General features: G+C 45.3%; 1 protein-coding gene across 15 annotated transcripts in view; it reads right to left on the bottom strand.

Moving 5' to 3' along the window:
• Window positions 1–27,471, bottom strand: part of PCDH15 (protocadherin related 15) — a 599,229-nt gene that overhangs the window by 228,889 nt on the left and 342,869 nt on the right. The window lies entirely within an intron of this gene.

The raw sequence follows: 27,471 nt of genomic DNA, 5'->3' as shown, positions 1-27,471 counted from the left end.
TTACAAAAGGATAAGAAAAGCAAGGCGTAGAGTTCAATAGACCAGACTGGAGAGCATTTCAACTCACAGGGAGGCAGGGAGAAAGGAGTTTTTACCAAGATCACATTTGACTTTTTGCATGCCGGTGGATTTTAATACCGAAGCTGTTACTATCATGGCAGGCAGCGCTGACTGTCCACAAGTTTTCACACGTCTGGAGAATGAAACAAGCCATTTAAGAGATCGTATTAGTTTCTCCGGATCAATCTCAGCAAGATCACATCTACACACAACTACACACACAAGTCTTAGAAAAACCAAACGCGCTTATTCCCTTCAGAGGCCCCAGAGACTTCATCTTGCAACTCCAAAAACTTTTATTTCAAGTGGTGCAACCTTGTTTTAGAAAGCTATTCCGAGCTCAGCTGACATCCTCGAGCTGAGCCCGCTCCAGAGAGTTTTTAGGACAAAGTCAACCACAAGGAGAGCAGTGCTGCTGCTCCAAGAAGCATCTCTATACACAACTGGATTAGAGTAGGGTAAAAACTGACCCCCTTTTCTCCCCATCCACATCATACCAGAAAAAAAATGGCATGAAATGTAGAAAGCAAGAATATCCTTACCAAAGTTAAGCGAACTCTGTTAAATAAGCATAGCACAAAACCATCCCGAAGCTGTTACAAAGTACCGGAGAGCAGAACAGTCCTAGAGGAAACACAACGCTGAGCTTCACATGCCCAATCTGACATGATGGACCGAGGGTGCTTACAGACCCCCCAAAACCTTTTAAAAATTCTATTAAAAAAGTCACTCAGACCCCTCAAATACAAGCTCTCATATCCAAATGCCACGAACACTGAAGGCCCAACGATATTACAACACCCTTGGACATGTTTACTCTACTATCCAGCATTTCAGATGCCACAGTCAGTGCAGAATTGACCTATGTGCACCTAAAATTTAATTTTAGGCGCAGCCTATAGTAGCATCATACTACATAAACCTAAATGTAAACAAGCATTTGGTACGTAATAAATATAACCATCAAAATACAATAGCTCCTGAGAAACCGCCGTGGTTGGATGAATAATACAGGGGTTTTAAAAACGGTTAAATACCTGTTTACATGGACACTGCTTACTTGCACAGCCAGCCAGAACACCTCTGAGGAGGAAGTTAAATGCTTTTTCTAGTGCTGATGTTTACATGGGCCGACTGACTCCGTACAACCAAGAATTGATAACATCGCGGCTTGCATCCGCACTAGCTCAAAATTAATGTAAATTATCAGTGAGGGCACTTCAAGCTCACCGAGAGCCAGCCTGACCGGTTACACTGCTCCTAGGCTTGAAGGGCAATTTAAAAATAAAGAATTAAAGGGCGGCGGGTTATTTCAAGGAGGAAATTCCTCCGTTCGCTTCAAGAGTCCACGTCCCAAACCAAAGCGGCTGCTCCATCTCTACTAGAAGGGCTCCGTTTCCCTCCTAGATGGTGGCAGTAGCTAACGTGCACACGGCCCGATTCGCAGGAGGTGACATCTTGAAAGCACTTTAAAAAATCCCCGTGCCAGCAGAAGGTAATAAAAATGGGACTATATTAACACATCACGTAGCAATTTCCACAGCAGAGAGAGATTGCTAAGTATATGCAGGTTTGCTCAGAAAAATACCAACCAGGCTACCAAAACCAGGAAGAAAAGAAATAATAGTAAAATAAAGCTTTTATGAATAATTGAGGTAGAGGTGGAGAAGGATTTTGTTTTCCACTTCCATCATTAGTTGCAATTGCTGGACTTGTTTTCTGCATTTTTGAAGCACAACCCAGCTGCGAGGGGGATTAGCGGTATTACATCCTCTTAATCACGGGTGGACAAGCAGCGTAGCCGATTTATCCTGCAAAAAAAATTTTTTTTAATGCAGACGTATTATATTGAGGCTCTCAACCCTCTGCATGTCCTTAACATGTAAAACTTTGTTTTCACAGGAGGCTTCAACCACTTAACTCGCAGAAGTTTAAGGTCTGCATCATGCTGTACTGCCGCTTTGGGGAGAGCGGGCTGTAGGAAGAGAACGGGGGGGGGGGGGGGGAGGAAACATCCTAAAACATGCTTGTACTACTCCTAGAAGGAAAAAGAAATAAAAATAGAAAAAGAAGAGTACAGGATGATATGCCTGAAACCTCTCCCTGCTTCCCCTCGATCAGGGCTGGTTCCCCCCAAGGCTCGCTCTCGGGGCTTGCTTCGGAGACAGGAGTACATCCGCGGTTTCCTCAAAGCGGTAACTAGGCAGGACTGTCCTATCAACCCAACGGGCAGGGCGCAGTATTTCCCAAGCCTCAGGACGTTTAACATGCAGCTTTCCCCCAGCTCCCAGCCAAGCTCTCACCAGCTAAGAGATTCTCACAGGAGTGAGACGCATTAATTGCGAGCTGGAAAAGAAAAAAGTCCCAAACTAACATGCACGCACACGCAATTTTTTTGCTTCGGAGCCCCACAAGCTAAGCGCATTTTATTCCTGCCCAAAACCGTATCCCTTACCCAGGGCTGTTGCTATTTGCGACACCAGCAATAGCAGAAGTGGCAAAGCGGGCAGCCAGCTCAGGGCTCCCGCCTCAGCCGGCAGGAATATCCGTAGTTTCTCTTCTCTCAGCAAATTTGTATAAAGATCTTGCAAAATAAATACATCCATCTCGTCTCTGCCAACTCTGCCTTTCCAGGAAAGGCCTGTTTCTACTCGCCTGTTAGCTAGCACGTGTCAAAAGCAGCGCTGAATACATCTTGGAGGAGTAAGAGCTTTTTGCTAGCTCCGGTAAAATAGTCCAAAATAAAGTAGTTTCAGAATTAAGATGCATATGTAGAGATGTATGCGTAGCAGAAATCACATTCAACTACTTGAACACAAAGTTGAAGATTACACTGTTGCATGTTACTGAGTTAGAAGCTTAAAAATATTCCTAGCTTTTGATGCTACTTAATTATATATACAAACAGTAAGGCTCATAAAAATCAAACAGTTATCAGAATTTTTGCACGTTCGCGCTCCAAGTTACAGACTAAGTAAACACAAAGAAAGTCTAAAAGCTTCAGAGCTGACTGCTTTCACATTTAGTTTCTCTAGCAACGGTTTTTCATTTACCCTGTAAAGCAGACTTTTTTTCTACGCTACCTGGAAGCGCTATTCATAATGAATCCTCACGAAGAATCCCACCAAGACGCAAAAAACGGTTATTTTAACCGCACACCCGTCCAAACCCCAAGCCCCCTCTCCAGCCCTGCGGAGCGCTGCTTTAGCCCATGGTGGCCACAGCTGCCCTTCACCTTCTTCCTGCTCCCGTTTAACTGCGGTCCAAGGCCAAGGGAGTCCCGTCTTTCTCTGCCCCGGTCCTTCCGACCGCTGGGGCCGGCGCAGCACGAACCTGGTTTTCGTCGTCAGTCCTACACGACCTTTCCCAAGCCTCCAGCGCTCCTCTATTCTTCACACTTCTCCTTATTTGAGATCACATCTACTACTCTTTGAGTCTGCCTCTCTCTTCCCCTCCCTAATCTCCCCCCAATATTTTTTTCTAGGATCTTATATCTGAAATGCCCTCTTACTACTCATTAATATGCAATGAGAATGTAATTAGACACGATTACGTGTTTTGATTACAGTTTGATCACTTTCTCAGCTTGTTGGCCATGACGGAAAGGAGAGAGTTAACGGTTTGCTCAGGTTTTCACACATTTATTGCTTTCTTTTCAACACACTTCACAGAAGGTGCCTTCACTCGCCTCTTACACGTCTCTCTCAAACTGCTTTTTAAACCACCCCATCACTCATCTTTTATCCCTTTCGAAGCATGAAGCTGCTGCGGGAAAACGGAAGAGCCCTGCGCTTCTGCGGAAGAAACCCGACCCAGTCCATCGGCGGCTCCGCTTCACCGCGGCGTTTCGAGCGACTCCAGGAGCACCCAGGTCGGGAGCACACGGCACTGCACCGAACAAGAGGCTCCAGCAGTTCATTCAGAAACTCAGCTCATAGTTGCTGCGGGAATTATTTCCAAAAGTTAATCAGATTTAGCCAGTACATGTTTCCAAGCACACTTAACCAACCACCAAAATCATTAAGCCAAAGTAAGATCTAAAAAATAAAATAAAAACCCCAAAGCACTAGGCCAGCTTTCACAGTCTCTATTTTAATGCCCAGCCAGTCATGCGCCACACAGGCCAACGCTTAAAAGTGCAAAACTTTGTTATTCTAAAGTTTCTCAGCATGTCAAAGTTCAGTAAATAAGATTGATTCAACAGCTTCTGGTAATCTCTTTCAAAGGAGAAAACAACATTGTTGCCTGACAGTCTTTAAAGTAACATTATCCTAACACCCACCCAGGGCCATGGAGCCCGGCAGCTCCTCTCTGCCCGTAGCCAGCTGGGGGAAAGCAAACAAGCACGTCCGTTCCGGGATGCGGACGCCGTTCGAGACGGGGACACCCCACGCGTTTCAACCGGGCCACGGTAACGTTCCGCCCCTCTCCTACTCGGTCCTAACATCCCACTGGGAATTCTGATTCTCGGCGAGCCGACATTTCTGCAAATCCCATTAAAAAAGGGGGGGGAGGGTTGAAGTCATTCAACTGAGCTGCTGAACGCATCTCACTCGACTCCAACACTAACTGACAACCAACAGAGGCAAATGAATGAGCCAGCAAGCACCTAGCAAGAAACAATCATGGATTCACTAACGAGATAAGACAGTAGAGTAAGCTACAGAAAGCAGGATTGAAAGCACTCGCTTTACCTGGAATGATTTACTCTGACAAGACTCTGCAGCAGCTGATCTAAGAACCGCTTGATGCAAAGACATGCGAGCAGACCGGTGCTAAATCGTTCCAGCGGAAGAAAATAAAACGTGCAGACTTGTGATGGACAGCTCTTCAACGGCTCATTCATTTAAGGAAGAGCAAGTAACATCTCTTCAACTTGGAAGCTGACCTGAGCACAACAGCTACTAAAGAAAATCTCACTATTTAGGAAGCTGGCAAAGGTGAACTAGAAGGTAGCAACCCAACCACTGAAGTTGCCAAGTAGCAGATGGCTTAGAGCTGGTAATGCAAAGCATGGAGTCCTCCTTCCTACCCAAATCAGCTGATGAGAAAGGTGTGCTTGAAGAAAAGGGAAATGGAATTAGAAGTCATGATTCTCGGTACAGTCAGGAGAGGCAGGGTTCTGGACGTGGTCCTGAGACCAGTTACTCCGGAGCAGCAGGACCAGGTACGTGCAGAGTCTGCGCTGAAAGCGTGACCTGTACCAGAAACAGAGCTGAAAAGGGACAAAGTAGAGGATATGGGTCTTGCTCCTCCATGCACAGCACCTCGAGGCAGTCAGGATAGTAAGGCACAAAAAAAGGCCAGGGCAGCGAGAACGTCAACGAAGCATTTCAGAAAATACTCAGCTTTAAGATAAGAGGACAGTCTTCACAAAGTCCTAGGAAATACATACATTCCAGTGCTGGCGTAATGCCGACATCTGAAGGGATCAGGTGCTGCTGACAGCACTCCTGAGATTGAGGGATACTTCCAGGCTATTCCCTCGCCTTCTTCGGGTGATTCTGCATCAAGCACGTAAAGAATCAAGACTCGGGGACATCACACAGGAAAGCAGCCATGGCATAACAGATCACCTGTCAAAGCTGAAAGTTAAACCGTAGGAAACAAGGTATTAATCAGATAACTTGAGTGGCAAAGACAGAAGGAAATTGAAGGACAACAGACCTGATGAACTGGCCCACCTGCTTTCCCAACACACTAACATTGGCAGGAGGAGGCAGAGATGTCAGCGCTGGGGTCGGCGTGGCGGCACGCCAGCGCCAACCGCGAAAGCGTCCTGCCACCAGAGAAGCGTGCTCTAGTCACCAAGGTCTCCAGAGGATCGCAAGAAGCTCCAGGAGGATTTAAACGCACTTTGTACCTGAGCAATAGCTTGGGAGATGAATTTTGGTCTGGATAAAAACGCACATTAGGACAAACAGCATATGGAAATAGGAATTTTGAATTTGTCAGCTTTTTAGGCATTTTCCACTCAGAGGGGGTGGTGTAGATAGCTGCCAGAGCGTAACGGGTACTGAGCTAAAGTAAACAAAATGCTCGAGACCATTAGAAGAGATAAAAAAGGACCTAAATTATAATGACATTATAAAGCACAATAAACAAACCCTAGAGCATTATATGCTGTTTCTGCTGCCGTAATTTCAGAGAAACATTAGTGATTATAAAGGTCTTCAGAAGGACAGTTGAACTGCTTTTAAGATGTGGTGGGACCAAAGCCTGTTCTCAAATTGCAGAGGAAACCCCCCCCAAAATCCTCACCTTTAAGAAAACAAGCCTAAGGATTGTTTACCATGCCAAGGCAGTTACAGAAAATGACTGAAATCCCGGTTAGAAGGAAATGCTGTAGCACCTACCATTTCCGTTGCTCATGCCAAATTTCTGTATTTAAAAAATGTGAAGCTTTTTTTCATACAAACTAAACATTTAGGTTTCTTCCCAAGGTCATCAGGACAGGGCAGGCGGCTCATTGCACGCTCAGTTCACTTCAGTCACCTCTCTGAACGGGAACGTTTTTGACTGCGCAAGTCAAACCAAGGATATCATGTGCTTCAGGGCTTTTGCAAACCGCCTGCAGGAGCCAGGAGAGAATATCTGCCTGGTATTACACAGCTCACCGCAGGCCACGGTGCAGGCTTAGTTCTGTAGCTCATTCTTACGTTTGACCGCTTTATATGTTTTAGCAAATTCGTACCAGCTCATGAATTTGCTCATGCTTTGCTGCACTTGTTGCAATGTAAAGGAAGTGCCTGGAGTAAGGAAATTTCTGTACTCTGTTCCCCCGTTTTGCTTTCCCCGCCTGCTATTTAAACGGGCATTTGACATTATTGACGCAAATTAGCAGACACGTACAAATGTAGTAAAGCAGCAATTATTTCACCAGTTGCACTGCTCGTTCGCGTTCTCCCCTCTGCCCGAGGCTAAATAAAGGAGCAACGGGCTGCTGCAACGCAGCGGGACTAAGGAGCTGAGCTTTGCAGGCTTTCTGCATGGGCGACCAGGCAAGGGAGCATCGCTTGGGCCTTCAGGAGCCACCCCGAGCATACGGGCAGCTGTTTGCAGGGCCGGGGTGGTGGGGTGGCGGTGGGGATTTGGTTTAGACCAGCTTTAGGCATCAGTACGACTAGAAGCGAGAACGCGTCCCAGAGAGCGGCTCTTGGAGGCCTCCTCCTCCCTTGCACATTCCTTCAGGGTAGCACAGTCCCAAAGCACAGCTTTTATTCACTAAAATTTAGTGAAATTCGGATCCGACTAGCCTGCTCTGTTTCCATTCAAAGAAACAACTTCCATTTTTGAGTCTGTTGCTGTAATGCAATACCGCAAAGCTGGAGGACGAATGAGCTTCCAGTCAAAGAAAGGAGGAGTTTAAAACCACTAAATAAAGGCAGAGTAAGTTAACAGAAACAATCTATGCTTTCACTTATTCAGTTCTTAACCAGTGAAGGCACTACTATAAGCAACAAGGCTATATATTTTTTTTTTGAAGTTATGATTCAATTGTAAGCCATTTCCCATTGGCAAGTAACCCATGTTTCGCAGTCCACGCTGATGACAGAAATCCAATACCTCTAGACGTTAAAATGAGAGCTTATGTCACGTTCCCGTGACAAATCTGTCTCTCCTAAAAAAGAGACCTCTAAACCTGCACAAGTCACAAGCATCAAAGGAGAATGAAAGATTATAGAGATGGAAGGTCCCAGGTAACAGAGCTGAGGGACAAAAGTCTGCGGTCCAGGCACAAACCACTCTCCCGCACGGACACGTATCAACCCTCAAGGCACTTTTTCAGTGGGAGGCTCCAACTCCACGACGAGCACAAGGTCATTTTTCTCGCCCAGACGCCTTGGATCAGGCAGGTAAAGTTTTCGTCTGCTCTTGTCCTTCGAGGTAGATTTTCTTTTCCGTTCTATCACCACCGCAAATCCTCCTCTAGCAGCCTCCGGCACCGAGTCTAACTACTTCTACCAAGGAAGACCACACTATAACAGCAACGCCTCTGCGGTTCTGAGCTGTTGCATTTAAAAAAGTTGTATGTATCTTTAAGATCAACCCAAAGTCAAGAGTAGCTACGGAGCTATTTGTAGCACAGAGGCTAGCACTTCAACACATATTCAAGGATAGCCTTGAAAAATCATCGGGAAGCCCTTTCTTGGCTAACAAATAGCTATGCAGATTAGCGACAACATTAGTTCCAAGACCCAGACTGCCTTCCACCAAATCTGACATTCCTGCTTCGGTACCGGCACTCGTTTGACTAGAAAGCCATGTGTTTTGCTCAGAAAACACACGTGCGTTACTGCAGAGACATGAACTTTTTCCCAAAGCGAGCTCCTAATTCGCACAACTGCGATGGGAGGCGTTCCTCACGTACGGGAAATAGCTCCTCCAAGACAAGATGCTGCTACGACACTAAGTTCTGTCTAAGAGGCGAGTCATCAAACGCAAGGCAAAAACCTGTATGATGTACTATCAGTACAGGCCTTTGAGAAATTAGACACACTAGGATCCATGGCAGAAGCACAGCAAAATATCCTGAGGATACAGTCAATCTTAGGTGGCACAGCTAAGTACAGGACCTCACAGTCATGACATGAATGCTGCTTTACAGCCTTATCCCATCTTTGAAGTTATCAGTACTCTCTCAAATTCCCTCTCAAAGGCATCGGATGGTTTTAAACTTGCTGAGATTTTTTTTTAAATAAAGAAATGGTTTCAATAATGTAATTGGATCGACTTTGATAAATCACTGTGCCACTACATGCCTAGACTCCCTCTTTGCAGTTCTCCTTTGAAACGCAGAGGGGGGAAGAAACAAAAAACAAACCTAAGAGCAATAATGATTTGAACTTTACTCTGAAAAAAAGAACTCGCAAAGATCCAGCTTTTGGCTAACCTGCTCACAGGCCATTTACATGGGGAACCTGCTCAGAAGAGATTGCAGCAACTACTCCAGAATACCCACTGGTTCCAGCCGGCTTATCCCAAAACAACTCACGTGCTTCCACGTACGCAGCCAGCATAGCTGGCTGTGACCCATTCCAGAAGTGGCCGTCACGAGTGCAGAAAATACTAACCTTTAATGGAAAAGTATCTCTCAGGCGCTCCTTATGGAGAGCCTTCTACAGTTCTGAAGCTTTCAGATGTTTTCACAGTTCTGTCAAATACCTCCTCAACTTTTTCTATGCTTGTGTCATTCAACCAGAACCGGTTCTATTGCCATTGACAGTTTTCTTACAGACAGACCAAACTAGATAGAGGCAGAAATTCAAAAGATATTTTCAGGTTTCATTTAGCATGTAATCACAAACACCACACGCCCCTGAAGATGTGTCTGACTGGTGCACACAGATGTTCCCATCAGGATGGCTTCCTAGGCTTGAAGACTTGCACAAGTCTAAGCCGATACTTCATTAGTTGGACACCATTTTTTCCATCCTTTGTATGTAAGCCTTCAATCACCAAGTTCAGAACTGACCTTACCTGAGGAACTACGAGCATCGTCCCACAAGCACATCGGGTGACTCGTAGCCCCCGCTCCTACGTGTCGCTCCCATCCGTTCTTCATTTTTAAGGGAGAGGGAGGCAGGTCTTTCCTAAATTGCACTAGCCGCTCCACAAGAGTGCCTTGAAGCCCTGCATCTTCAACTTCAGCATCTAAACCGGTCAATTCCAAGAGGCAAAGATATTTCCTTTAAAACACCAGGTATTTTACTTCTATACTTTACTACTATAAGTCTTCCAAAGATGTTGAAAGAACCACAGATGGACAGTTCTCAACTCCGCGACACCTCAGCTTCAGGAAAAGGTGATGGCTGCAAACATCATGTCTTTTTTTCCCCTCCTCTCTCTCAAGCATATTCAATTTTGCATGGATATTTGAGCTGACTCAACCAACCGCAGAAAACTCACGGGCGCCTAGTATTACCCGGAGAAATTTAAACCAGTTCGTTTGCACAGAGAATAAAGTCTTCAGCAACAAGCAGCACCACATGCAATTGTGAGTGATGGACAACTGTACACCACATCAGGAAAAACGCAGCATCACTAAAACAACTCATATTCAGAAGTTAGGAAAATATTGTTAAATATTGTATTTTAACGCTTTAACTACAAGCTTCATTTTACAGATAGAATCTTTTACATTAAAAAAGTTTCTAATGAAAAATTACTGGTTCTACAGCTTTTTGAATATTGTTGACCTTACAAATGTTTGAATCCTCAGTCCCCGACGCTCCAACAGCGTGATCCTATAAACCTCTCCATACATCTTCATCTTGTCCACCTGCAAGTCCACTGAGGTCCGAAGAGACCTTGGAATAAGCAGTTAGCTGAGATCAGGCTCCACCAAAAACTCCACAGAAATGGACCAATTGCCACCAGTGCACCCAAGGCAATGAACTCCAAAGATGCTCATTACTGGCTCTTCAGAGTTGCTTTTGAACTGTGGGCACCATGTAAAGCATCTGCAGGCAGAGATGCACCACGCACCCAAAGGCGCAATACACCCCGCAGAGCGCACGCTGCAAGGATCCTGTGCCACCTTCTACTCTAGTTTAAGAGCATGCTACCAGAGACCCCAGAGCAGGTCCTTTTGGGTTAGGTTCTCAATCAAGGTCTTTCACCAAGGATTTAAAGTCGCCCACTTTATAACAGTGGTCAAAAATCCAGTGAGAGTTACTCTCCCTTTCAAGCTTCTTCTCGCTTGTTTGTTGGGAAGAAAGACAGCCCCATCCAATATCTTGCTCTCACCCCAAATAAAAAAAAAATAATAAAAAAAAATAAACAAAGGCAGAGAATCCTGAGCACAAGGCAGTCAGGCCAAACACTATGAAGAATCATGCAGACAACCATCATTCATTTTGTTTTTAAAGAAAACTTTACAGTACAAATCACACACTAGGATATTTATTTTCTTCCATTCCCAACAGAATGAGCTTTGATCCTCGTGACATAAACAAACACAAGAAGAACAAAAAAAAAAAAAAAAAAAAAAAAAAAGCCTCTTCAATAAGCAGGAATTAAAAGTACCCACCAGAAGGGCTTATGCTGTTATAAAGAGAGAGCATCATTTAGCCAAAGCTCTGATCTCTGGCATTGCTGTGTTTTCTTCAAAGAAAAAGACCAGAAAAAGATGCTTCAGGAAGGCAAGAAAAAAAAAAATAAATCAGGAGAAAGGAAAACCCTTAACAACTACTTGCATTTCCCGTCTCCATCAGGAGGATGTAGGAGCAATTGGCCCTCGCTTGCACCCACGTCCCAACGTCTCTCTTCCATGCTGGAGGTTACTCCTGACAAAGAAGTCGGTCATTTATGCGGCCAAAATTACATCTTTGCTTGATTTTCCACTGAACCCTCCCTGGTCTGGATTTCATGGATCCAGGGGGAGGGGAAAAGGATGGAGGAGGCCACTAATTTCAAGGGAAAATGAGCAAAGTGTTTTTCTACCTCCTTAGTTTCAGTACAGAAAAAGCTTTTTTTCTTATAAAAAAAAAAAAAAGACCCTTTAGGTAGACATTCAAAAAGGAAAAAAAAAAAAAAAAAAACAAAAAAAAACAAGAAACACTCTGAAAACACACAGAGGAAAACTATCATCATGCCTCCGAGGAAAAAACCACCTCATTTCCAGGAGCTGCTCTAGCCGTTGAACGTTTGTATTTTAACTACGGCCACTTCTCAGTCTTGCCTACTGCACCGATGTGCCAAGCGCTAATCGGGAGACCCCTTCCAAGGGCTCTACCCAGGCGTGGAAAACACGCCAGGATTTTTTGCTCCTTGTAGGCTTCCTGCGCTTAGGCCAGCGCGGGCTCCGCTCGCGGCGGCCGCCGGATCCAACCTTTGCAAGCGGAAAGCCTCTCGCAGCTTCGCACGCCCCATCTGCTGACGGCTTCTTCCTCCAGGCCGGCGTGCAGCGGACAGCAGGCAGGGAGCCCCTCGCCAAAAATTAGAGGGGTTTTCAAGGCTTCCCTCGCCGCCGCAAAGCGGCACGAGATTATAGGTATATTGCTGGAGGTGCAAAAAAATAGGAAAAAGTTTTCCGTAGAAAAAAAATTACAACTTTTAGCGTGCCTTGTAATAGGAAGAGGCCATCGGGGCGTTACTAAGCAGCTACTAGCCACCACTCTCTCAGCAAACGCCGAACCGTAACGCTCGCACGCCCAAAGCGCCGGCAGGAAAGCACCAGGACTAGGACTGCACGCAAGCACCCCCGAGACTGGCTTTGGGAGCACTAAAAACCAGGCAAAACGCAGAGGAAAAAAAAAAGCAGAAAACCAAACCTGCGCCTCCTCAGTCGGGCTGCGGTTTAGCTTCTGTCCCTAGCGTTAGTCCTGCTTCTGGCAACAGCTCGTTCTCAGGGACCGGCGTACGCGAAAGCGGCGCCTCTCCTCTTTTACCTTGTACCGCCTCTTCAGAGGTCTTTTGCTTTTGTGAGAGACGACGGCCGCAAGCACCACGCGGAAGGTCTGGGAGAGAGCGATGCTCTCGAGACAGAAGTGTATTTATACTCACTGAACAACAACAACAAAAAAAAAAACACTTAAAGAAAAGCACAAATAAATCATCATTTATTAAATGAGAACAGCTGCATTTCATAAAACAAATTAAAGTTTGGCTCTACAGGCATACGGCACATAACAAAATGGAAAGTGGTCAGAGCTGCTGAAATATCATAGCATAAATGAAATTATTCTCCAACAGCACAGTTACCGGCTGGGAACATTTCCTGCCTTTATACACCAATTACTGGTTAATCACTGTCAGGCCGCCCCGCTTCCCACCCCTGCACCAGGAGGTGATTTACAGCACGGGCAAGCGAAGCGCCCATTACGGCAACGGGCAGCCGCGTCAGCCTTCGTTAGAAACGCGCTCTTAATTCAATAGATGCGCCCGGGAAGAGGACGCGACTGATACCGTTAGTTACTGAACTGATCGATCATCTGGCATGATCTAGTAATAGTTAACAGCAACAGGATGATTTAATTCGTATGGGTGAGTAGAGGACTAGGAGAAAAATGCCTCTCGTCGAGTACAGAGCTCCAGGAGAGCGGCGGGTTATAGCACCAGTAGCTGCTTCGCTGCGTATTTGCTGCCAGGCAGACGAACGGTCAACAGGCAGAGGCTTTAAAAGCACAGGCATCCCAAGAACTCTTTTTTTTTTTTTTTTTCCCTTCTTCCCTGGCTCATTTAACTGCAATCACAGCGATGTGCAGAAGAACAGTGTTGCTACAACCCAGCGCTTTTCAACGATTTGACTCCCCCTTCTCCCCAAACAGGCTGAAGTTCCCCCATAAATCAGGATTTGCATCAGTTTCTGTTTCAGAATAATTTTGCAACGTGGAAATATCTCATTCCCTAGGGACAACTAAAGCTAATAAACTTTAGAATTCCAGCATTTCTATAAGCACGCTTGCTTTCCAAATACATTTTGAATACTTAAGTAGCTCAAAAATTGATCCCAAAATGCTTTTCAGAACTATTTGCTCTGGTTCTGCTACTCTCTCTTCCCCCTCATAGCAGGATATGCCCCATTTCCCATCTGAACCAAAAGAAAATTAGAATTTGCTGGAAGTTATTGCAGATATCGAGATCAACTCCTCATCTATGTCTCCTCAGAGAGCAGCCCACCTACGGCAAAACCCCAGGCTTCAAGGACACTTTACCATTTAAGGAGAGAATATCTTCATTGTGGTCCTCAGAGGATTTTAAACATGTGAAAGAAATCTGGAGAGCAGTTTGGCACTTACATATACTCAGAAGGGAGAAAAAGCACGGCACAAGAGGAACAAGCTTAAATAAAAAGAGGAATTACTTTCAAATCAGAGCTTCTGTGACAAGAGCCAAAGGAGAGAGTCCTCTCCCTGCAGCCCGGTCCCAAGAGCCAAAACCCCATCCCTGTGAGAGCACCTTGATGCAAAGCTCTTCATACGTTAGTATTTCACCCAAATCCTGTAATGAGACAGAATAAACCCCAAAATAACAGTACAAAAAAGAAAAAAGAAAAACCCTAAAGCACGAGCCTGCTGCCGTCGGTGAGAACGCGGTCAGCTCTGACGCATGCACACGACCTTCTCACGCGTACAGAGCTCCCCAAAGTTTGCATCACGGGCACCTACCGTGCATCGCTACGTTCCTTCGCAGTATCCTGAGAACTGTTTCAAAGGTCTCACTCGATGGTGTGGTCTACATTTCAAAAAGATATCCAAACCTATAACATGATACCGACCTGCTCAAAAGTGTTTCGGCTCTTCGGACCTATTAAGTCGAAGTGACAATAAAGTATTACAGCACTGTGCAAACTCCAATTCTCTAAGGACAAGTATAAGCGTTTCCAAAACATCTTTTATGATATAATTTTACTGGCTTAGTTGTCAGAATTCCTTCAAATTCCCCATTCAGGAGGCTTTGCTACTTCAAAAGTTTAAAATTATTTTAATGCTAGTGGAAAACAGGGTATTTATTATAGCCTGTGCCTCCTGAAATTTTAATAGGCCAGTACCTAAACCTCACTATTTTATTTTCAACGTGCGTGTACATGTGCTTGATAAAAATCATTTCACTCAAAACAGTTTAAGCCTTGCAGTTTTGCCCGGCTATACAAGACAGCACTGAAATACCCAAAGTGGAAGGTGTTGGGCAATCGAGCTTTCAATTAATCTAAATTGGGAACTAAAATTATGACATGCAGTCTAATTTAATGTTTTAATGAGTCTATTCATACAGCACTGCCATCTCCAGCAGCGTGCCCTTGCATTTGCAGGAGTGCAACATGGGGCTCATCTAAGCCCCAAAATTATGTGAAACAAAACCAGAAATTAAACCCTTGGTCATGGTGAACACTTCTTAACCCTAAGCAATGAACAAGGGGGGACGGAGGGAGGGAAGAATGAAATAAGAGTTGCAGCCTCCTGGGATGTCTGTTTCCCATGAGAAATTCCACGTCAGCAGTAAGTCCTAATGAATTATCTTCAGTTGTCACAAGCCAGTATCTAATCTAAAAGAGAAAAATCGGATGCAAACATGCATACAGTTATAAGGAATAAAAATAGTGAGAACCGGGGAGCGCAATACTCCGGCCTTGTTATCGGGCTGCCCGTGCTCTCTACTTTCCCTGTGCAAGACTTCTGCTGCTGAGCACATCCGCTCCTCTCGCGCAGCCGACTGTCACGACTGACGTGCTGGGGGTGGGGGGTAGGTTGCTGGCCAAGACGCTAAAAATACAGTCTTTATTCAAAATCGTAGAAAAGCAAAGTTGACTTACTTGCATTCCCACCCAACAAGAACCCAACTTTTGCCACCAGCAGTACCTTCTGTCTCCCATTAAAGCACGTGCTTGGGCTGAATGCTTTGAGAGCTTTACTGCGCTGCATCAAACACGTTTCTACTTCAGGAGAGCTTTTAAACGCGGAAAACAAGTTTTTCTACTTAGGTCGTCGGCAGAAAATAAAAGTCTCTTTCAAGTTCTAGTCAAGATGATTTTTTAAAAAGTTTTATTTCAGAGTTAATTTGCCAGGATTCCCAACTGCTGGCCACAGAGCAATACAAACACTACCTCTAATACTGCACTGTGGGCCACAACGCACCAAAGCTCCTCTCTTCAAAAACCTCAAGGCAAGTTCAGATCTACACTATTTGTTAGTAATCAACTTGCAGGAGAGAAAACCCAGCAGGGCCTTTTCATTTAGCAAATCCAAATGCAAATGGTCTTCGCATGCATACGTTCGTACAGAGCGGTATCTTTGGCAAGACGCAAAAGTGGTCGACAGCGGCAGACAGTTTGGGCACAGAGTAAATAAAACATCAAAATAAGAAAAATGAATAGTGATAATGCTCCTTTTTCTTCCTCTCCTCTCCAGCTGAACTTGACTTGTGTATCAACTCAGCCTCCAGGGCAGGCTAAAATTACTCGGTTTTTATAATCCCAGAACATACAAATCGCTGCACTCTGGTCCATTTACTGCAACGATGCCGCTTCGAATCTTTGCGGACACAACGGAGGAGGACAAGAGCACCGTTCAGCCGGGGCCCCCAGCGGCCGCCCGGCTCTCTCCTCGTCTTCCAAACGAGGCGGAGATAAAGGCTCTCAACTCCATCTCAGGTCCCGCATGCCACTGAGGCGCTGACACACTGCAAACAAGGCAGAAGAGGTTTGCCTTGCCCAACAAGGGGGTAGGGGAACTGAAAAGAGGGTCTATTAGATCCAGCAATTCAAGTTTACAATCCCGGCAATAATTAAGGGAACAACTGCCCCTTTCGGGAAGACCCTCTCAAAACTGAGCTGCGGATCAGCAGAACGGAAAGGATGAAGAGAAGCATCTATTTCAGCTGAGCAGAAATCCAGGAATCTCGGAAAGAGCTTTACGTCCCACCATCCCACCAATTGCTCTTGCCCCCTGATGCCGCTTACAAGTTTTCAAACTGACACGCATCCATTTGAAAAGTAGAAGAAAACAGTAACAGTCCAGAGTAGCAACAGTAAATAATTCAGAGAAATATTACTTAGTCTAAACTAGAAACATGCATTTCTACAGTTTGAAACTGCTAGGAACTTCTCAGGTGACTTTCAGGCTCAAGCAATAACGCTGGAGCAGGCAAGATGCACGGCTGGAAGATAAAGACAGCTCAATTTTTTCACTTGCAAATCCATCTCTGAAATACTGAAATAAGTAGATGACGAATAATGGAAGTTAGAGAAAATGTGAAATCTAAATATGGACAGATATTTCCCTCTGGACATTTACCAGTAATTTCTCCAATTTAGTCATGAGCAATAAAGTATTCACAGCTTCCTTCAGTCAACAGGGATGAATTTTAATAATCCCATAGGCAGTGGTTCTTAAATTAAAGCACAATCTTGCCCTTATGCAAGTTCTATTTCTAATGCAGTGCCTCTCAAGATCAAGAGACCCTTCACCTTCCCCATACAACTCTCGTTCCATATCTGTAGTCACCATTTCACCCAGCTAAGAGAGTTTAATTTTGCCATTTTTCATCCTCCCTTCCGGTCTCTCTACCATCCACCAGAAATGTCAGCACTCAACACAACGCTAACTTTCAGTGCACTGAATTTTACTCCATCTCTAACTCATTCAACAAAACATTGAAAACTACTCAAAGAATTAAAAATCAAGCCTTTGTGCTGCAAGTCACAGATTCAGTATTACTTCAACAAACAATAAATACAGTCTTAGGGAACAGCCACCACAAAGGTATTTATAAAATCTTAACCATGGAACATCTTGGGGGGTGGGGGGGGGGGAGATTGGACAGATGGATTTTCAATGAAATATAGCTGTATTACAGCTGCAAAAAGATCTGTTAACATCATAAAAAAAGAGAAATCGTCTAAATTTAAAGCCAGTTCCACTGATGAATAGGTGGGGAAGGAGGTGTCCTCTCAGCGTGGAACAAGAACGTACGAAAGAACCGTATAGGTAAACATTCGGATGACGCCTCAAGCATCTAATGCCCGAGCAGCAACAGCCGGATCCAAATACATGGTACAGGCTGCTCATACCTCTTCCCAAGGAGTCACCAGCAGGCTCAAAACCAGGAAGCTGTCCAAAATATTACTACTCTGAAAAAGGACTTGGAAAACTAATGCCCCGCTTCTAACCCTCTCTCCTTGGGATCAGTACGTGGTCAGAGTTCAAATTCAGCATGGGGGTGGGGTGGGGAAGAGGGTTAGTAGTTCAGGCCCATCTCTATCAAACCTCAAAGATATGGCAATACAAGTGACAACTGTCACACTTACAGATGATTAACTGCAAGAGTTGGGAATTTGCACAACTCTTACTACTGCTTTTAGAAGGTGATGATTCAGAAAGAACTGGCGTGAAAAAGCGGACGCTCGGCAAATGTGGCTTTGCTTATTTTCATCACAAAGATTGCTGGCAATCATATTTATAATATACGACCAGCTCCTTTCCCAGCAATGGGCCATATTGCCCTCCTCAGCCATGCTCTGTAACATTCAATATTTACTCAACTGCTCGGCACAGAATTGTGGAACAGTACAACGGTACAGTCAGCTCCACTCACTTCCCTTGTCACCCTGGTTGAACTAGACACATAGCTTGTCGCACGTACTTATGTAAAGCTCAAGCAAATGAAGTGTGGACAATGGAGAACCACCTGAGTAACTTCACCTGAGGAATCGCCTGCCCTGTTCTCCTTCTTTCAGTTATTAAAACTCCAGCCAGAAGTTAATCCAGGCCATGAAGCTGTGGTCACAGTGACCTGCACGGCCTTCAAACTTGATTCCTACAGCAAACTGCAGTTGTGAATTAAGATGAAGACCACGAAGCCCAGCAATCTTCAGGTGAGCCACGAATAGGACAGCAACAACCTAATGCCATGCTCATTTAATGTTGATTGCCACAACCTTCAGTGACCAGAGCAGGTCGCACTCAGCCTCTCTCCACTCAGACCATCTACCAAAAAAAAAAACAGCAAAGAAGTGCCAGGACTCCAGGAGACTGCGTGGCAGCTGGAGCTACTGGATTAGGCTTTCTTGGAAGGTTTCTCCTATTTGGAGTATCCCTTCGGTGGAGAGAGAAGGGCAGAGGAAGGGCTGTAGCCCTTCCAGTGAAGCACAGGTCTCCTCTCCGCCCTCCACCAGGAGCACTAATCCTGTAACACTCCAAAGCTTTTCCTTACAGGGAACTACCGTTAGGCCAGGCGACCCCTTTGCTCTTCACCACAAATAGTTACTTCTTAGGTTCTGCAGCGATTTTAAGAGTACAGAGCTGAGGGCTGGCAACATGACATACAGCCAGCCAGTCTTTTAACAACCCGTAAGAACTTGAGAGAGGCTTCTACTTTATTTAATGCACTCATGGGGAACCTCCTTAGTATTAAGGGACTCCACATTACAGATGTCGTGGTTTGTTACGAATGTTTATCTGCAGATGTCAAAGAGTAAGATGAGCGTGTCGTGTCTCTGCGTTAAAACGTAAGCGTAACGAGCCTGGCATTGGTTTGCCTGTAGACACGTAGGGGAAGAGTCCACCTGTAGTCGGCAACTATCTGAAAAGCATGACAAGTAGCCTAAAAATAATTTAGTCCAACAAAATCCTCCCATTTAAGATATTTTGGGGAAATTATGGAAAAAATACTGAGTTAATATGTTTGCAACCTTGTCATAATTTACGTCTAAACATACATAAGATAACTGAACAAAAAAGAAAGCTTAGCTAACCAACATTTACAAGTGAAAACGCTGTTTGTGACACAGTATCATCAAAACTGGGTGTTACTTTACTCTTCTAAATCAAAAGATTCATTTTGCACTTCCATCTGGATTCAGATTTATCGCTTCCCTAGCATCCCAGGTGAAGAACAAAGCAGGAGCAGATCATCGCTGACAACATAAATATCCAAACCGCATCACCTTTTAAAACTCGCATACTCTGCGCTCTTCTACGTGCGAAAAAGAGGACCCCTCTCGAAAGGAAAGGCGGGGAGAAGTCGTTCGCAGGCACGGCTACGGGGTCAGCAACGATCCTCCTGAACGACCGTCCAGATCTTCGACGCATGGGTTGTGTGCAAGGGTACTGCTGTAGAAACTAAATCCTCCTACAAATCGCTGCGGAGAACCAAGCTAGCAGCTTTAGTTAACCGAACAGTGCCCGCAGCACGTCCAATAAGCTGCGGCTCAAGAAAGTCATGTTTTAAAAGACTCCTAATTACGAATAAAGGTTCAAAGTGACAGGAAATTTACAGCCCTTGTTAATTAATTTCAACGGTTAATTACTCTGTGAAATATTTACAGCTTGTTTACAATTTGAACTTTACCAAGTTCGACTTCCAGCCCTGGTATTTTGGTACACGTTAGACTGCTATAATAAAGCCCCTCTAGCATTAAAAAGCCTTTCCAAATTAAAAAAAATAATAATTTTTAACCACCACCTTTACTGGAAGTATTAGCATCAGAAGGGAATTTATTCCAGTGTAGGAGATAACGTTTGCATTTTTTTTTAGTGTGCCAGTTACTCTTCTGTTACAGAAGCTGCCTCTGTATTTTTCCCCTCTCACAGTTTCTGTATTTCTGCATGCAGAATCAGCAACTTGTCCCCGATGACGTAAAAGCCCCCTCAAAGCACAGCGGTGAGAGGGTGCCTTCGACACCGGGCGCTCCGCTCCGCTCGGCCCTACCGAGCGCGGCAGGGAGGGACCCTGAGCTGCCCAGGCTGGACAACACATTACTCTCCCTATTACTGATTTTCTCTTTCCACGTGCAAAGCATGCTGGTGCCCCACAACATTTATTTTACAAACTTAAGTATTATTATTTTTTAATCTCACTTTTAAACTAAAGATGCTCTGTGGATGGACAGCTCCGCTGTGCAAGTTGATTGAGCTGGAAAGATGGAATTTGCCCATTCTGCCTGCTTCCTCACCCTTTTTCATGTACGCAGGCCGTGCAATTTAAGTGGCCAAATTACCACTGTCTCCTCATCGCGGGAGATGGAGGATGATTTTGGCAAACAAGGGTTGCAGCAAAATCAATCGTTTTCAAAATTACTTGGATTTTACAATATATTGGCCTGGAGGACATTTAACACATCCTGAATTAGTTCAGCCATTGCCACTAGCACCACTTGAAGCTAGGTCCAATTAAATAATATAACCTAATCCACTGGTGGTGGATTATATACAAAGAACAGCATGAACACATTCAAAGCAATTTGAAGCGTGCATCTTGAAGCACGATACTAGAGAAAAAAAAACAAGGGGAAAGCTAAGCCTCCTCGGTCATATTTAGTGTAAATCCAAAAGCTGGATTCCTGATGGACGGAAGGACCAAAACAACTTTTGTTTCAGGAAACAAAGACAATTCTGAGCATCCAGGGGCCTGCAGTAGAAGCGGACCGCTTGCTGTGTCTCCTCGAAAAGCCACAACGCGAAGAAACCCCAAGCGAGAGGTGCAAGGAGGCAGGGGCGAGGCTCAGGCACGTCCCAAGGCCGCATTTTCTCCGTTCGCGTTTCGCAGTTCTGCAACCCAGCCCATAGCTCTCGGCGTTCGCCTCGCTACGGGCCCCGGTGAAGCTCGGCGAATCTGGACCGAATGAACCCCTGCGCCGATATCCCGCGCTCCTCGTCACAGGGCGACGTCCCCGCCGAGGGCAGGAGCCTGTTGGGAAAGGTGGGACAGAGGGGAAAAAGGGAAAGCAACTTCCCCCGGCAGGAATTAACCCAGGCAGACAGCCAAAGAGAGGGGTTATAACTCTGGAGAAACCATCACGCTATGCACAGGGCCTTGTAGATAGGCTTAGATGGCCTGTCTCATAGCTAAGCAACCTACTAACACAAAGTGTTGTCCTAAAACTCCCAAACCGAGCCCAAAGGCTGCAAGAAGAGTGACACAAACAGCTGAAATGAATATTCTTGTTTCCAGGAGTCTCTCCCTCAAAATAGTCATACATATTAAGAATCATACAGTATATTTTGCACTTCAAAGACGCAAAAATGACATGATTTTCCAGACCAGAAGTGTTCTTATGCTTTCATCAGGCAAACTACTCAGTAACTTTTTCCCCCCTTGATTTCTTGACACAAGGTGAGTGAACATCTGCACGTATCACACCCAGGCCCAGAGACACAACACCCACCGGAGGGCAATCCCTTCCGCTTCCAGAGCTCACGCTTCGTCTACGTTCAACGCCTCTCTCCCCCTCTGCTCGTCCTCTGCATTTCCCCACGCTTTGCGGTCACGAGAACAGGAGTAGCTGAGGGGGAACTCCCCGAAAACACATCACCCCAAGAGGTTACTCACGTTGCATCTCAGACCTGGGGCAAAACACACCCTTGTGAAATGGTGGCAAACACCTGTGTATTTTGGTATTTCAGGTGAAAGCCTGCATCTGAAGAGCTCTCCTAAGTAAACCAAGACTACTGAACCTCGTTGTTGGTCATGTTTTCCCCGTCTTCGACAAGAATCATTTCAGAAGCATGAATTCCTCCTCGCCTTTTTTTTGTGAGCGACACCGCACGCAACACGTAACGCATTACGAGGACATGCGGTCAGAAAATCGACTCGTGCTTTACATTTTCGAGTTAACCTCAAGGTACACACTTGTATCAGTCGCTCGCAACAAGTCACGAACGGAGAGGTAAAATGGGAAAGCAGAGACCGTACCCCTTCGCACAAGCAGCTGCCCGTTCCCTGTGCAAACTGCTGTCCTGGAGAACACCATCGCTGCTCCCGGCCTTCCTCCTGGCCGAGGTTTAGCACATTGCAACGAGCACACTGTGCACACGCTTCGCTTCAAGCATCATCGCTAACTGCTCTTCCACCTGCAGACGCAAGCAAGCAAACCCCCAGGACCACCTCTGAGCAGTGTGAGTTATGTACTTATTCTCATAAAGGAAAATGCAGCAACAGCTTGGATTTCTTCAGCTACCTGTGCTCTTTGCTTTGCTCAGTGAGCAAAACTAGATAGGCACGCTCAAGAATACACTTGGTCTTCTTGTTGTGTATACGTTGTCACCTATGATAAATGGAAGTGTTTAGGTTAATGCACACAGTGCAGCGACGGACAGATGCTTCTCCAGGGGAAGGGATGTCTCCCAAAAGCTGTCTCCCAAAATGTTTTCTTCTCTTCCTCTACTCCCCCCAAGACACCCTGGTGGGAGAGTTCAGCCAAAAACCTTCCAGGAGAGGGGTAAGCTCTCTGCACCAGGGAAGAAAGCTTCACATGACCAAGGACAAAACCAATCTTATTCCCATAGGAAAGATGATTTGACCAACAAATCCTAACTGGCAACAACCCTCCCCAGTTTCCAGTATGGCTCTCATTACTTCAGCAGAGTTGCATGAGATTTAAGTTAGCAGATCCAACGAGGGTTGTGGAAAATAAAATTCAAGGCAACTATCATACGGGTATTTCCTATTCATAATGTGTTACACTGAGTAAAACAGGAATCACGCCCAGCCTGCTCGGAGAGAGCAACGACTAGCAGAGCCTGGAAGCCGCACGCCAAAGGCTCGAGGTGCGTCTCGGCTCGAGAGAAGCAGCAGAGGATTTCTACCTTTGGGGAGGCTTTTGCACCCAGAAACGAGTCCTGGACGCTGGGTTATAAAAGCACTGGAGCAATTTTCAGGCTCTCTACACAGCTTACACAACTTACTCCATGATGTTCCACATGCAGGAAGCGAGAACAGCAGCCGGCAGAGCCGCCTGCTTTTCCTCCAGCCCTCTGGGGCAAAAAGCCACCCGAGCTGCAAAGGAAGGAGCCTCGCGATGACCAAGAGCCAACCATGCCTCCCCTCCCTTCCGCCAGTGCAGGGCTAGGGAAAGAGATAAAACTGGTCTCGGCCCCTGTTCCAACCCCCGCTTAGAGGCAATGGTGCAAACAGGAGTGGGGAAAAGCCCAGACACCTACAGAGGTATTAGGCAACGGGGGGAAAAAGAAAAAGGAAAAACAATACTGAAAAAATGCAAGAGCCAAATGTCCACATGTGTGTCCACAGAGTGATCAACACAATGATTCCTCAGCTCCAGCTGCTCTGACTTTATGCAAAGGTTGCCCTTCAGCAGTCAGAAATTGCGCTCACCTGCAGCTCCATGAGGGGATGAAAGAACACTTTCCAGAACATTTTTTAAATACATGCGTGTATTACAGAATCAGTAAGGTTGGAAGGGACCTCTGGAGATCATCTAGTCCAACCTCCCTGCTCAGCAGGGTCACTTAGAGCATGTTAGACAGGGCTGCATCCAGGCGAACCTTGAGTATCTCCAGAAGAGGAGACTCCACAACCTCTCTGGGCAACCTCTTCCAGTGCTCTGTCGCTCTCAAATCTATAAAATTAACAACACTACCCAACCTACCTACCACATCTCAGTAAGCTATTTAAAAACAATGCTCCGAAGGAAAGGACCAGAGGGTTTGAGGTTTATTCCTTAACATTCAGCATACGAGGAAGCTCAGATAGCCAAAGCCTCATCTATCTGAAGCCAAAGATTAAGTACATCAGGATACCGGTCCGCTGACATTTGCAATACTGACCCTAATGAATAAATATTAAATAAAAGGAAAACTAATAAAAATGCATGGAAGACAATACCTTTAGAATATAACTAAAGAAAACAGGAAAAACAGCTCAATAAATTTCATGTCCTTCTCAAAACCTTTTGCTTATTAAGGTGACTAATACAGCTTGGCTAGAATACAGAAATAGTTGGTGCATGAAAAATGAAAAGAATAAACACAGTTATTGTTCGGGGAAATAAGGGTGAACACACATTATTATGAAGCCCAAGAGAGCAAAATAAAGCCCCGCTCACAGCAAGAATATTAATTCTGAATTGATTTTTCCATATGCATGGCAACTTTAGGCTAACACTCACGGCATGCTTGGTTTTATCTTCAGGTACCAACCGCTCAAGACTGCGTATTCACAGTCTGCGTCGTACACAAATTAGCCCTTTGGTAAGTGAGGATAAACCAGCAAAGAGCAGTGTGGAGCAGCAGTGAAGTCAAACCCCGTCCAGCTGCCTCTGTGCGCGCAGGTAGGCAGGCGTGCACACACATGCGTGCCGGCATTCGCGCTACATTTCATCCACAAAAAGCTGGGCCTTCCGAAGGTTTAACGTGCATTCAGTTGATTTTTGTGTCTGCAACAGTGTTAAATGCACTAACAGAGATTTTAAACACAGAAGCCAGTAACTTTTTTCACTGCATACTGTTACCATGTCTAGTTAACTAGAGAAAAAATTCATTCTTCCAGCTTATTCTCCCCTTTTCTATCGATGCCAAAAAACCCAATCACCCTCCCAACCTCTAAGGGCAACACCTTGAAAAAAGAAAATATCCAAGGCTAAGTGTGAAAACAGTGCTAAGCACAGCTGAATCTTTTCCACCTTAAGAAAAGGCTGCTACTTACCCTAGTCTATCCTTAGCAATTGCTCTTTTTGCTTGGAGAAAGGAGATGAGTTAGTTTTAACCACTGCTGGTACGACAAACCTCCACCACGCACCAGCATTATCACCGCGTTCCCGTTACCGGGGCACCGAGGAACCCTAAGCAACATTCACTTACACGCAAGAGGCCAAACACCGGCTATTCGCAGGTAACTGCGGCTACGAGCAACATCCAAGCAGACACTGCAGTCGAGAAGGTCTCCGCTACTGATCCAGGCCTGAGCGATCACAAACCCAAAACAAGCTACTTTTTCTCGGGAACACCTCAAGGCCAGGCACAAACCCCAAGGATTACGTTTTCAAGAAGCCAGTGGCTTCATTCAACTATGTCGCAACTTGATCTATGTTTTTCCTTATCCAGAAGAGCTTGATGAATTTGTCTGGTCTTACACACCCAAGAACCCAGCTCTACCTAGATAGATCAAGATTTACATAGGAGAAAAGATAATACTGCTCTGGAGGAGTATTTTCCAAGTACATATTTCAGTTCATCTACACTGCTAGCCAACACCACGTGGTGCCTCAGAGAAAAATGATAGATCTGATGCACCTGCTCCCGAGACAGTTCAAATCCTCAAATATTATTTTACAAACTGTATCTTGACAGGGGCATTTACCAAAACTGAATAAAAACACGACATGGACTTTGCTGTCACAGCAACTTGTTTTTCCCCAAGAACAATACGTGTTTTCCAAGAAAGCAAAGAAACTCTACCCAGGTGTAACTGCACAGCAAGAAAAACAGTGTTTTAATGCCTATAAAATTACAACCGAGTGCTTCGCTAGTAGCAACGCGAGTCTTAGGTTAGGGCTTTAGCGTTCCTACGAAGATGAGGACCACAACGCACGTTGAAAGCGGCAAAAACCACGACCAAGCCAACCTGAACGGCACTGTTCCCAGCAGGCACTGAATTAGGGCTTCAAAAACACGCACGTTAAGGAACGAAGAAAAGGCATCTTTAAACATTCTTCCTTGTGCTGGAGAACTACAGGAATAATGAAAACAGGAACGCACGTAGAAGAAAAAAAAAACCCCACAAGCGCTCAGATGCTATTTTGTTTTTGCTTAATAAAAGCTGAATTCATAGTATTTTAAAATCTAAGATTTATGAAATAGCATGACAGCTTGGGAGGGGAGGGGGAGTTGAAAAGCATTTGCTGTTTCACTTTTAAGTTGCCAAAGCCACGTTTTGAACTTGTAACAGCCTAGCTGAATTTAGTTAAATCTTCCATGGGTTTCCACACAGAAGGCAGCCCACCAGAGACCACAATAACCATGAACACAGGAAATCTCCGGAAAGAAAAAAAAATTAGTTTGCACGCAGCTTGCAAGTAGCCTGCGGCCAGAAATCTTAGTCTTCTGCTTACGACAAGCCAACCAAGCATCCCAAATCTCTTTTTGAAGGCTACCAGATCTTCCTCTGCTGCAGCCACCAGCACCCGCGCTAGCAGAAACCACATCCATTAGAGCCATAGGGATCCTTACCTTTCCCAGAGCAGCCAAAACCACCAGCTTTCGTGCCCGGCTTCAGCACCTCCTCTGGGGTGAGCCCCCACCTCCACAGCCCCGTTTACTCTTACGGGCCGCACATGGAAGTCATTTGTTTTAGCTGTCACAGGTGCTGGGAAGTAACAAGCTCTAAGGCTTGCAAAATGAAACAAGGATTTTGATAAATCATGCAAGCTTTAAAAAAAAAAAAAAAAAGTTAAAAGCCTGTAGCAAGCGAGCAAAGAAGTTTGAGTAGAAGCTGGAAGAAGCAGCTCTCAGACTAAAGCACATAGACAACTCTGCAGTCTGAAAAAGGAGGCAGCTCTGTGAAATGCCGAGCAGAGGAGCAGCACGGGCAGAGCACCACTTCACCAGCGTTAGCGGGCAACGTTTAAATATTCCAGAGTTGATTTGCTCACAAGCCTGTCACCTCTCCACCACTTCAGGTCCTAAGGAGCTGCATTTTCCACACACACCTACGTAACATCCAGGCAGCATCTATTTTATTGATTTTATTTTTTTCTGCCTGGGACCAAAGCTTTCATGTAAATGAGGCCCTTTCTCTGAAAGCAACAAGTCTGGGAATTTTTAAACTCGCATGAAAACTCTGGTATTTGCTTTCAGGGTATTTCTAAGCGACCGAGCGTTAGAAATGCTCAGAAGCAGCTGGTGGACCTTGGGAGCTCCGAAACCAAAAGCAACAGCGAAAGAGTCCTTACCAGGGCACGACTTGCAATCATTCAGTTTCCTGAAGGTTAAAACTTCTGCAAAAAATACAGTCATACAGAGCAGGACGCACACCGATTTTAAATGCCAAAATTATACATCTTTAAAATCCTCAGTTTATTTCTTCCTCGCATTTGACACTTAGCGGGACAATTAAGCGTGGCGTATCATGAAGGAGCGCTCTAATTCCAAGCTTTATCACCAGAACGGAGATTATAAAATCCGGTATCCCAGGGTAAGTGCAGGCGTTATCACCACCTCCTTGGCAATGGCCAAC

The sequence above is a fragment of the Rhea pennata genome, chromosome 7 (genome assembly GCF_028389875.1).
Source record: "Rhea pennata isolate bPtePen1 chromosome 7, bPtePen1.pri, whole genome shotgun sequence".
In the NCBI taxonomy this organism is placed as follows: domain Eukaryota; kingdom Metazoa; phylum Chordata; class Aves; order Rheiformes; family Rheidae; genus Rhea; species Rhea pennata.
The sequence above is the reverse complement of the archived record's forward strand: the minus strand, read 5'-3'. Positions and strand labels throughout refer to the sequence as shown.